At 39.8% G+C, this 11,560-nt stretch overlaps 1 protein-coding gene across 2 annotated transcripts in view; it reads left to right on the forward strand.

The window, feature by feature from the left end:
• Nucleotides 1-11,560, forward strand: part of TTC29 (tetratricopeptide repeat domain 29) — a 143,087-nt gene that overhangs the window by 50,446 nt on the left and 81,081 nt on the right. The window lies entirely within an intron of this gene.

Genomic DNA, 11,560 nt, shown 5'->3' on the forward strand with positions numbered 1-11,560 from the left:
ATGCAACTTTCGTTAGGATTGCACTGTTGCAGTCTTCCCTGTGTAGCATTTACTAATCTATAGAAACTGTAACTGATATGCAGATGATAAAGTTCCTCTTGAGGCTTTCAAACCCTTGACCTAGAATGTTAAGTTGGCAAACTAGAGATTTTCTTTGATTAGCAACTCCTGTGCCACTTCTCAAACTATGGGCAAAACTGTCTTGAGTTTCGAAACGGCTTTCAAGGATAGGTATTGGGCAGGCTTGGGTATGAAGAAGTGTGGTTAAAAAGAGGAAAACACAAAAAAAGCCATTGATGTGCATGGCCCACATTGGTGGAAGGATCACCTCTTTTCCTTGCTCGCTGGGGTCTTCCAGTGCCCCTGTCTCCCTTGGAAGCTCAGAAGCAAAGAAGGAGGTCTCACCAGCTACCTCTCCCTCATGATCCACACAGTTCCACAGCTCTGGGAACTGCTGGTACATGACTTCCTCTTTGGCCCCTTCCCCTGTCTTCTTCTTATACTATCAATCCCACCACCTTCACTGGCTCACCACAATTAGGACCTCTGGTTTGGACCAGGACCACCTTTCCTTGGTCCTAATGGTCTCAGGCTGTGCCATTCTTGCACTGACCCTACCCCACAAGACCTCCCCTTGGCTCCACCTGCTCATTGTCAGACACCAAGGCCTGGTCCATGATGTCAAGGCTGTCCCCGTGGCTGCTCCTGCTTTCCCATCTGCCTGTGAGATCCTGTGGGCCCACTTTGTGCCATGGCTGTCTCCCGAGTTCTCTGGCCCCGGCTTGCACTAGGTTGCTGACTTCACCTGCCCACTGCCACCCCTCCCCCAGGACTAGGTAAGTGTTTCCTTGCAACTGTGGGGAAGCAGGGTGGGGGGGGGTCCCTTGTTTCAGTGGAAGCAGTCCTGCCATAAAATTGGTGGCAGCATTCCCTGAGGCTGTGGGGAGTCACCTGTGGAAGGGACATTGTGCCAGGCAAGTCCTGGGTGGTTGCCCCGCCTGGGCCAGGCTCCATGGCTGTCCTGGGACAGTACTATTTGTTGAATTCTTTGGATTGTGGTCCTGCTGTTTAAAGGATATACTATGATATATTGAAACCAAAAGGTCTATTTCTGTTGATACACCCCCTGTTAGGTATCATTTAGTCAATATCAACTAACACTCTGCAAGCAATTTCCTTTTCTGAAGACAAAGCTGATGGTTGTGTGTTTCTTTAATGACAGTAACTAACAGTTTTCTGTATATTATTGACTAGCAGGATACCCATGCTTCGCTACGGAGATTATAAAAAATGCCCCCTCCTCTTCCCTCCACTCCCTTGCATGCCACCCCTCCCTCCCTCCCCTTCCCTTGCATGGCAAAAAAACTGAAACTACTGAAAAATACTAAAAATATGAAACGTACCTGATAAAATTACCCTTGAAGTTTGAAATGGCATGAATTCATAAAAATATACATACTGAAAAATACTGAAAATATAAAACGTACGGCATAAAAATACCCTTAAAGGTTGCAATTCAAGGAATTCATAAAAATAAAGATCCTTTAAAAACACTGAGAATACTAAAACATAGTGAAAATATTAAAGTTACCTGATAAAAATACCGTGAAAGTTTCAAATGTAATGAATTCATAAACACTATTAACTATTTACAAACGGTAGGATGAGTTTCTGTCACAGGATAAAACATTAAAGGGCAAATAATCACCACCCCTAGCTTTGTGGTCTACGTAGCCATACTAATAACTTGTTCAGCATACAGTTTTCATTTCTCCCTCAGATTAAGTGCTCAAAACTTCCCTGTAAAAATATTCTTGGTTTTTCTCTCTGGTTGAAGGATTACCAAGCTGTCAGGTGAACGAACTCTGGAGCACTCTGAATGTCCCTCTCATTGTTATCATCCCCAACAAAGTATATCTGAAGAAATGACGGCTGCTGCTGGGGTCCCGTCATGAGGCTTCCTATCCTGTGGTAGACCTGTCCCTGCACTTTGAATGTTGGCATGAAATTGCTCTCTTTCACCTCTCAGGCTCCAAAAGACGTCATTTGGAAGCATCCATTGTATTTCCGGGAAGCAGAAAGAAAGTTTTCTTCCATTGGATGCTGATGAGTGAGAAGGCTGTTAAGAGGTTAAGGGTAGGGTTGAATGGCAGGGAGCTGAACTTTACCACTGCTGCAGCACATTTCTGGGGGCTCATCCCGCCACTTCAGAGCATGACACCAAGCACAGGGCGATTGAAGTCCAAGATCAATCACCTTGTCTCCACAGTAATCAATGTGAGATCCATATTCAAAACCTGACAAATATTTTTTAGTCCAAGATGATAATTTGGTTTGTAATCTTTTTTTATTGTATTTGGCTATAGTGGTCTGGTTAACATGAGGGTTGTTGGAAGAATATTTTTTCACAGCCTCTCTATGAACTTCGGGGTGACATTCAGCATACTTCATCACAGCCTCTCTATTAACTTCAGGGTGACATTCAGCATACCTCATCACAGCCTGTCTGTGAACTTTGGGGTGACATTCAGCATACTTTTTCACAGCCTCTTTATGAACATCTGGGTTGTTTTTCGTATATTTTGCAGCAGCTTCCTGTAGTTGTCTTTTTCTAACCGAATCTGTCAGTTGCTTTCTGCGTTTAATCCCTCTCCTCCCTTTAGCTGTTTCAACAAAAGGAACAGGTTCGTATGCAGTGAGGAGGTCGGTGGTAGAATCCAGTTGGGCCACCATTGGCTCAATTGTGCTTGTTGTTTGGTGGGCATTATCAGAACTTGTTGATTCGACACATGGAAGTAGAGCATCAAAGTGTCCTTCATTAAAATCTCCTGTGAAACAAATCATTTTTGCTCCCCGTACTGCATCCTTTAGCTTGGCAAGCAGGTTTTTAACTGTCACCTTTAGAATGTTCGCGCAGATGGCCAGAGTTCAACAGGAACGCAGATGGCCAGAGTTCAACAGTAAATGTGTAATAACTCGAGTAAAACTGAATATTTTGAAAAATCCTTTTTTTAGTGAGCACCTAAACCACATAATGAACCGGTGTGCCAAATTTCAATTTTGTAGGTTTGGTGGTTTTTGAGTTCTTTTGATGAGTCAGTGAGTCAGTCAGTGGTATTTTGCGTTTATAGATATAGATAGGTGTAGCTCCTTGTTCATTGTTTGACTCTGACATTTTCCATTATTCCTGATAAAGAGCTTTATGTATGCTTATACATTCTCAGGTTATCCAGAGCTGGGCCAATAAGAGGTATTGTCTTTATGGTGTTATAGTTTATTCCCTAGAACCACTAGGACAATATCTATTTATATTAAACTCTAAAATCTGAACTTTTTAGTCTGGGAGGAAAGGTCAGCTATCTAAATTACTGTTTATTGTTGAACATGATAACTGTATCATATAATGGGAGATCCACCAATTAGTTATCACAAATCTGGCCTTAAAAGTTGTATAATAATTGATGTGTTCCACACAGATAGGTCTTCTCATTCGTATTCTACCTAACATTTAAATAGACAGCGCTGAGGAGGGGGCATAGCTCAGTGGTAGAGCATGTGCTCAGCATGCAGAATGCCACAGCTTCAATCCCTGTCATTTCCAGTGAAAAGGATCAGGTAATAGGCAATGTGAAATACCTCTGCATGAGACCTGGAGAGCCGCTGCCAGTCGGAGTGAACAATATTGACCTTGATGGACTATTTATCTAATTAAGTATAAGGCAGCTTCATTGTTCAAATAGTGTTAACAATGGGCAAGGTGCTTTGCAGAACAGAGCTGCAATTCCTGTCCACAAAGACTTAGGATAGCAATCATGCAAATATCTGATTTGGACAATGTATGGTTCAAATAAAGTGAGCAAAATAATGGCTGACTGGTGACTTTGATAAAAGCCAGAATGAATCATCAGGAAATACTGTGCTAAAGAACTGAGCTGTAAAGGGAGAGAAAGTGATTTGATGAATAGAGGAAAGAAGGAAATTCCATGCTTATGAAGTAGCATAATTAAAGTAATAAAGAACAGGAATGGAGGAAAATAACAAATAGGACAGGCATTATGCAGAGCAGGGGAAATGAAAACAAATGAAAGGGAGATCACTAAAATCTGGGAAGAGACTGATACAATTGATATCTACATGAGGGATATTTTTAACTTTGGAACATTTCATCATGTGATTCTCCACTTGTTATTTTGAAGTGGTAGAGAGCTTAGGACTTATCACATGCTTTTTGTGAAGGTGTAAATCAGACCATCACTATTTATTTTTGTTTTGTTTTATTTATTTATTTGTTTGTTTGTTTTGTTTTGTTTGTTTTATTTATTTGTTTTGTTTTATTTATTTACAACATTTCTAGGCCACGTTTCCACTCCAGTAGAGTCCCTAAGGAAGTGAACATCAAAACATTTGAGACATTAATACAGCATTTAAAACAAAGTTTGTAACAAAAAATAAATTGACTAAAAATTATATGTTAGGGATAGGGTTAAGGCAAGGGCAGGATCTCAGGCTTGCCTAATGTTACGTTGAATTCTAGGGCGAAGTTCAACAATAGTGCTATGCTCAGTTTCAGGTTTCAAGTTTTTGTTACAATTTTGGGAACAATTTTTGACCGAATAAATTAAATAAAAATAATAAATTAGGGTTTGGTTTAAGGCAAGGGCAAGGGCTCAGGCTTGCCTGAGCATTACGTTGAATTCTAGGATGCAGTCCGACAATAGGGCTATTGTCTGTTTTAGGTTTCGGGTTTTTCTTACAATTTTGGGAACAATTTATCTATATAAATAAATGTGTAAATGTTCGTTTGTTCAAAATCTTCAATCCCTGAAACCTCTGCATCGATTGGTTTCAAATTTTGACACATCATTGCATTCGAATACGCTCATGTTTTTATATACCCACTATTGTATTATGTTACAGGTGTTACACCTGTGACAGGTAAAACTATGTTTTTTAACGAACAGTGCCATCTGGTGGACGTGACAGCAACACACACTATACTCACTACTTTACGATTCCATCTCTATGGTTTTTTTTACAAACAGCGCCATCTGGTGGACATGACAGCAACACACGCTATACTCACTACTTTACCATTCCATCTCAATGTTTCCGATTTCACCAGACTGGGCCACTGTTTCCGATTTCACCAGACTGGGCGGGAGGGAAGGGAGGGGTGGCATGCAAGGAAGGGGAGGGAGGGAGAGGGGTCCCAGCATCTGCACATGGCCCACCCACCCTAACGGAGGAAGGGAGGGGAGGGAGGATTGGCATGCAAGGGAAGGGAGTGAGGTGGGGGGCCAGCATCTGGACATGGGCCACCTACCCTAACGGAGGGATGGGGAAGGGAGTGAGTAAGCGGTGGTATGCAAGGGAGGGGAGGGAGGGAGGGGATTTTCCCATTTTCTCAATGTTCCCATTTCACCAGACTGGGTGGGTTCGCCTAGTGACTGAATAAATTAAATAAAAATAATAAATTAGGATTAGGGGTAAGGTTAAGGTTAAGATTAAGGCAAGGGCAGGGGCTCAGGCTTGTGTTAGTGTTACATTGAGTTCCAGGGTGCAGTTCGAGAATTATACATTATAAAAGAGCTGCATTTTTATCAATTATAAATTGTAGCTTAATATCCAATATAGCATTTATTATTGTAAGAGTCTGTTACTCCAGTCATCAACAAGATTCAGGAAGATTTCAAGAGCTTTACTGGAACTGTGTCATCCCAGGCTCAAATAGCCGAAACTGGGGGTTTGGCTCTCTGACCCCTGGTATATACCTTTACAGTTTAGTTCAACCCCTGTATCCCCCCCCCTTGCATTCCCATAATATCAGTATGTGAAAGGACAGTGGGAACAACGACATTGTTTGGGCAGACAGTTCACTCCTTCAGAAAGGCAAATAAGGGTGAGTGGCTAAGCTCTATTGAACTAGTTACTTTGCAAGCAGGGGGAGACCTCCAAAGCCTTGAGCCATGATAATGGCTGGGCCATCTGTGGATGGGATGTGGATGTGTAAACTGCCAGGCCTGGAATGGCGCGGGCCTGACACATGACTTATCCACTGTGACTACAAGAGGTCTGTCCAAATAATATATTTTCTTTTGTTTATGATAGAACGATTAGTTTGGACACTAGACAACTAGCAGCTACTGCTGGCTCATACTCGAGTAATCACATTATTTACTGGAGATGAACCAGCTTCTCATAAATGGTAACACTGGAACAGCTTCCACTGCCCTCTCTTTCTCTAAGAGGAGATCCATTTTCATAAATAGGAATTAAGGGGGAAAGTGTCACAGTGATACAAAGGGTATAGTAGTTTGTAACTCTTTTACAATTATTCAGTTTACTTACAATTTTTCTTACAGAAAATGAAAATACTTATACTGTAAAGTTCCATGAGTATGCCAACCAGTACAATTTTATATGCTGCCTAAATGATAAATTATGTTGTTTAACTTATAATTTAAGTTATACATTATTAAGTTATAAGTTTAAATGTTAGGCTAAATCACTAAAATAAGTTTAGATTTGATAATAAAGGAATTATTGCAATTTACTCCCAAATTTCTGGATTTATTTTGGGGTGGGGGAGGGGGGGTGTCTGTTGTTTCAATATTTCTGGCAACTTTACATTTGTAGACCTTGGGATCTTGTATGATTCAGTGGCGTATGATTTGATTCCCAGCTCTGCCACTTGAGATATGGAGGCTTATCTGGGGAATTCAGATTAGCCTGTACACTCCCACACATGCCAGCTGGGTGACCTTGGGCTAGTCACAGCTTTTCAGAGCCCTCTCAGCCCCAACCACCTCACAGGGTGTTTGTTGTGAGGGGGGAAGGGCAAGGAGATTGTAAGCCCCTTTTAGTCTCCTACAGGAGAGAAAGGGGGGATATAAATCCAAATTCTTCTTCTTCTTCTTCTTCTTCTTCTTCTTCTTCTTCTTCTTCTTCTTCTTCTTCTTCTTCTTCTTCTTCTTCTTCTTCCATTGTGTCTGCTCCTCCTTGGAAAATTCCCAATGGTGTCTGTTTCCTTGTTCTCATGTTGCATTGTAGCTGGCCATGTACTAATAGCTCCCAGACTCACCCTCCCAACCTCATTTGTCATCATGCTGCTTTCCATCAAATGGCTTTTTAAAGACAAGTAGATTGTTACAGAACATTTTAGATCCTATCTTTAGGAGTCATACTTGGAAAACTGGCATTAATGTGAATAAAATCGTTTATCCAACTAGTCTTCATAACAATATTTACTTAATCAATCTAAAAAATGCTCTGTTGTGTAGTCTGGATGGAGCTGCTGCTGTTTTTACTTGCTATCTGGCTACTATCTTTGGGATTATGGGACATTGCCCTAAAGAAATTAAGTTGAATAGATGTATAGGGTTGTTGTAGTTAATTCTGGGGATTCATTGAATTTTTTGCAGGATGTCAGACAGTTTCAGTTTAGTGTAGTTTAGTTTAGTTTAGTAATTGACCTCCTTTGGATGTAACGAGAATTAGGTTGCTCATAAATTAAAATGTATGCACTAAATTGGCTTTTCAGAATGTAGATAAGATTTTGTAGTTAGGTTGTCCTGGTTTATAGAACTGTAGGAAGTTGCCATCTAATTTTTCTAATTTTATGTTTGCTATCACGTTAACTAATCTATGAGGTTTTGTTTAGTTGTAATGGTTTACAAGTCCATGTATTAGGGATTGGTGCTTATTGTAGGTGTTAAGATTTGTGATATTTGAATGTTATGCTATTATGTTATGCCATGTATTATGGTGTTATGCTATTACAAATTGTTACTATGTGCTATGCTGATTATGTTATTAGTTGTTAACCTGAGATAGGAATATTATTATTAATGTATTATTAAGCTGATATTGGATTATTGTCAGGGTTTATTGTAAATGATGTTGTCATTATGCTTAGTCCTATTATATTGATATGTTGTTGTTTACTTATTATGTTGTACACTGCACTGAGCCCTCCGGGGGAGGGCGGTATATAAATTCAAATTAAATAAAATTTCAAGGAAATTTTCCACAGTAGATATGTTAGTCACCTGGGATTGCTGCTTTCCACTGTTGGGTATGCCATCATTATCTATTTTCTTCAGTCATCTGGATTTAGTTTTTAATACATTCCATTCATTGGCCTTGCACTCTTAGTCACAAAGCTGCAAAATTTGAAGGAGCTGAATGTTATTTCAAAGGTATGTTCATAAGCCCACATTTTTCAATACCAGATCAATTCAAATTACAATTTATATCCTAATACCAATTCTCAGCACATATTAGGGTTGCCTCCACATGTAGACATGCATTGAAAGAAGGAGAAAATATCATCTTTTGTCTGTCTGATCTTCCTGTTTGTATGCATAAACGAGCACTTGAAAGTGTCTTAAGGAGTAATTTGCCTTTGCTAAATGATCTTTTGTATGCATCTTTAGTTTGATCTTGGCACCAAAGTCATAACACATTCATAACATGTCGGCGAACAGATTCCTTTAAGACAAGTAATTAGTTAGCAAGAATAAATCTACCTTGCTTACTCCACTTCACTGTTCAAGGAGTTTTGATTACTATTAATCCTATGACCACTTTCCCTTAGATGTTCTACTGTTGTACAAAAGAATTAGACTAAAAGATGATCTTGTCATATTAAAATGTTTTGAGTCTGGAATAGTCTGCTGATACAGATTTGTAGAACAGGAATAAGTTATAATTTCTGCCCAATTCTGTACATTAGAAGGACTTATCATATGTCTGACAGATAAGCATTCATATGTTGTGAAGGTAACATTTGTAGAACACTTTTTGACCTTTACAATTATCATATCATCTATAATGATCCATACCTAAGCCGCTAGTAAAAACTTCCCAAGAAGGCACAGCATTTAAAGAAGAAACATAGGGGTGATCTGGAGTAACAACAGGAATTATCTTGTACTGATTTATTAAAGCAGCTGTAAGTGACATTTGGTCAAAAAGAACAGCCCCAGACACGTTTAAAAAACCATTCTAAACCATGACAGCTTTGTTCTTGGGGGCCCACACCTTTAAGTGTGCACACAATTGATATTCAGCAGCATTCCAGCAAATCTCTCATAAGCATTATAAGTCCTTACTTTTCTGCAGCATGTAAATACTGAAATATTATGGTAGCATAAATTCTTGTAGAGTTGAATCAGCAGTCCAAAGTTGTCTAAGAGGAACGGAACCTTTTGTTCTACAGTTGCTCAAGAAAACATGGACCATTTATTGAAACTTGGTGCAGTCCATTTTAGCCTCAGTTGGGCCACATACAGAGGTGGGATCCAACCAGTTCTCACCACTTCTCTAGAAGTGGTTACTAATTTTTTCTGAGTGCCGAGAAGGGGTTACTAAAGCAACCTCCCTGCCCAATAGGGACTGGAGGTTCGTGTGTGCGGCAGCGCCACTGTTTGAATCCCACCACCACCGGAACCTGTTATTAAAATTTTTGGATCCCACCACTGGCCACATATGGACACTGCAAAAGGATATGTACCAAGAAGTCCACTGACTGAAAAGGACATGGACATAGCCTGTCTAAAAAAAGGGATCTTTAGTAGACGATCCAGCAAAACCATTGAATTAAATCTGAAGTGCATAAAGGTTCTACATAACTTTAAAGTAACTAGATAGTCTAAATAGGAAGGAAGACTACCCTTAGATAGAAGACCTGGAGCAAGTGGAGAACATGTCCTTTGAGCATCAAAATAGGTGTAACTGTTATCTCTAGCATAGATCAGTTGGGCAGCATGTTCTTTGCACTGGTCTTCAGAAAAAGAGAAAAGGTCCTCTACCTTCAGACTTAGAAGAATAACTTGTGTTCAAAAAGCTGTACCAGGGAGCCATATAAGAGTCCCTGAGGGTTAAGCTTCTCAAGCTTCCCTTTGGGGCCTCAAAGAATAGATGAAACTAGAATTTAAAGGCATGTACCCAGGCACAAGCTTCTATTGAGCTAAGACCAAACTCATAATGAAAGGCCAATGATGAAATGCATGTGGGGAGGCCCCCAATTTCTTAAGAAAACAAGGACTGCACTCTATTTATAGAGTTGTCTACTACAGAACTCTACTACATGTAGGGACACTGTTCAAAAGTTGAGAAATCACTATTGAATGAAAGACTATGCTGAAATAGCTGCTGGAATATAATGTGCCCCATATGAAAAGAAAAATTGCATAATTGCCTTCATAGACTTCTGAGTGGCCAATTGTTTCTGACTTCCCCAAGACAAGTCGGTGTATATCATATCTGGTAAAATCTATCATGTAATTTTTAAAATCAGGGTTAAATGGTACCATTTTTACTGATGGACAGAAAAAATGACTCTTTAAATTGATTAAATGTTTTGAGGATTACTGTAATCATTAAGATCTGTCTGTTAATGTTGCAAAATCTTAAGGTTCTGATATTTAGTAAACGGAAAAGAAGGAAAATATTTCAGTGACATATAGTGGGCCAATCTGTGGAAAAGGTTAATAAATTTCAATTCACCCTTCACTTGGAAATCGCATTTGGACCTGGTGGGGAATACTGCCTTGAAAATTGGGAGGACAATTATAAAATATTTTTATATAGCAAGATGCAAATTTGCCCCCTCAGCTTTAAAGATATATAATGCCAAGGTCTCAAATCAGTTTTGTGTGGTACAGAAATTTGGATTGGTGCTGTCTCTGAGAACATGGACTATATTCAATATAACTTTTTCCAGTGCTTATTGGCTATACCTAGATGAAGGATGAATCTTTAATTATCGATGGAGGTTAAAGCATGGATACCTCCTGAAAGGTAAGGTCTTAAAATATGAGGGTGGGCAACATTACCTGGACTCCTATAGGCAGATGAATGCATAAGTCAATGGGATCATTTGGGGGGGGGGGAATGTATAGGAATTACACATTATATTGTAAAGACTAGAGAGATCATTGTTTAAACTTTGTCATGTGAGCATCTCTATTCAAACAGATCATGGAGATGCTCACATGACAAAGTTGAAACTATTGGACATATGATCATTGAGTGTCTTATATTTAATGAGCTGAGAGTCAGTTTCATTATTGCTTTATTTAAAAATATGGAAATGTACAATGAGACATCTGTCATTATAAGGATGTAGGTGATGTGGTTACTATTGGATAGAAATTATTCTGTTGTTCTGTCCATGGCAAAATTTATAGGGGCAATAATTAAATACCTGAAGAATAATACTAAGGCATTATTTTATTCCTTAATTTTCTGCTCAAGGCTATAGGTGTATGAGCAGTGTGGATGGCTTCCTACATTAACCTGTTGAGAACATAACAGCATGCCTAGCCACAGCAGGGTGCCTGGGTCCTCCTGGTGGGTGAATGGGAGGTCCAGCCGGATGTTGAACCAGTTCAGTGGGGTACTTTTGGGGTTTGGTCTGCTGCATTGGCACCATAGGCTCCTCTGACCTTGCCGTTGGTGCCTCAGTCCCTCCATCTTGCGTGGGGTGTTACTGACAGTGGTGATGCTCATTGGTGGGTCTTGCTTGCCATCCTCTCAAGGCTGGGCTGCACTTGTC

Source organism: Sphaerodactylus townsendi, linkage group LG10, assembly GCF_021028975.2.
Source record: "Sphaerodactylus townsendi isolate TG3544 linkage group LG10, MPM_Stown_v2.3, whole genome shotgun sequence".
Lineage (NCBI taxonomy): Eukaryota > Metazoa > Chordata > Lepidosauria > Squamata > Sphaerodactylidae > Sphaerodactylus > Sphaerodactylus townsendi.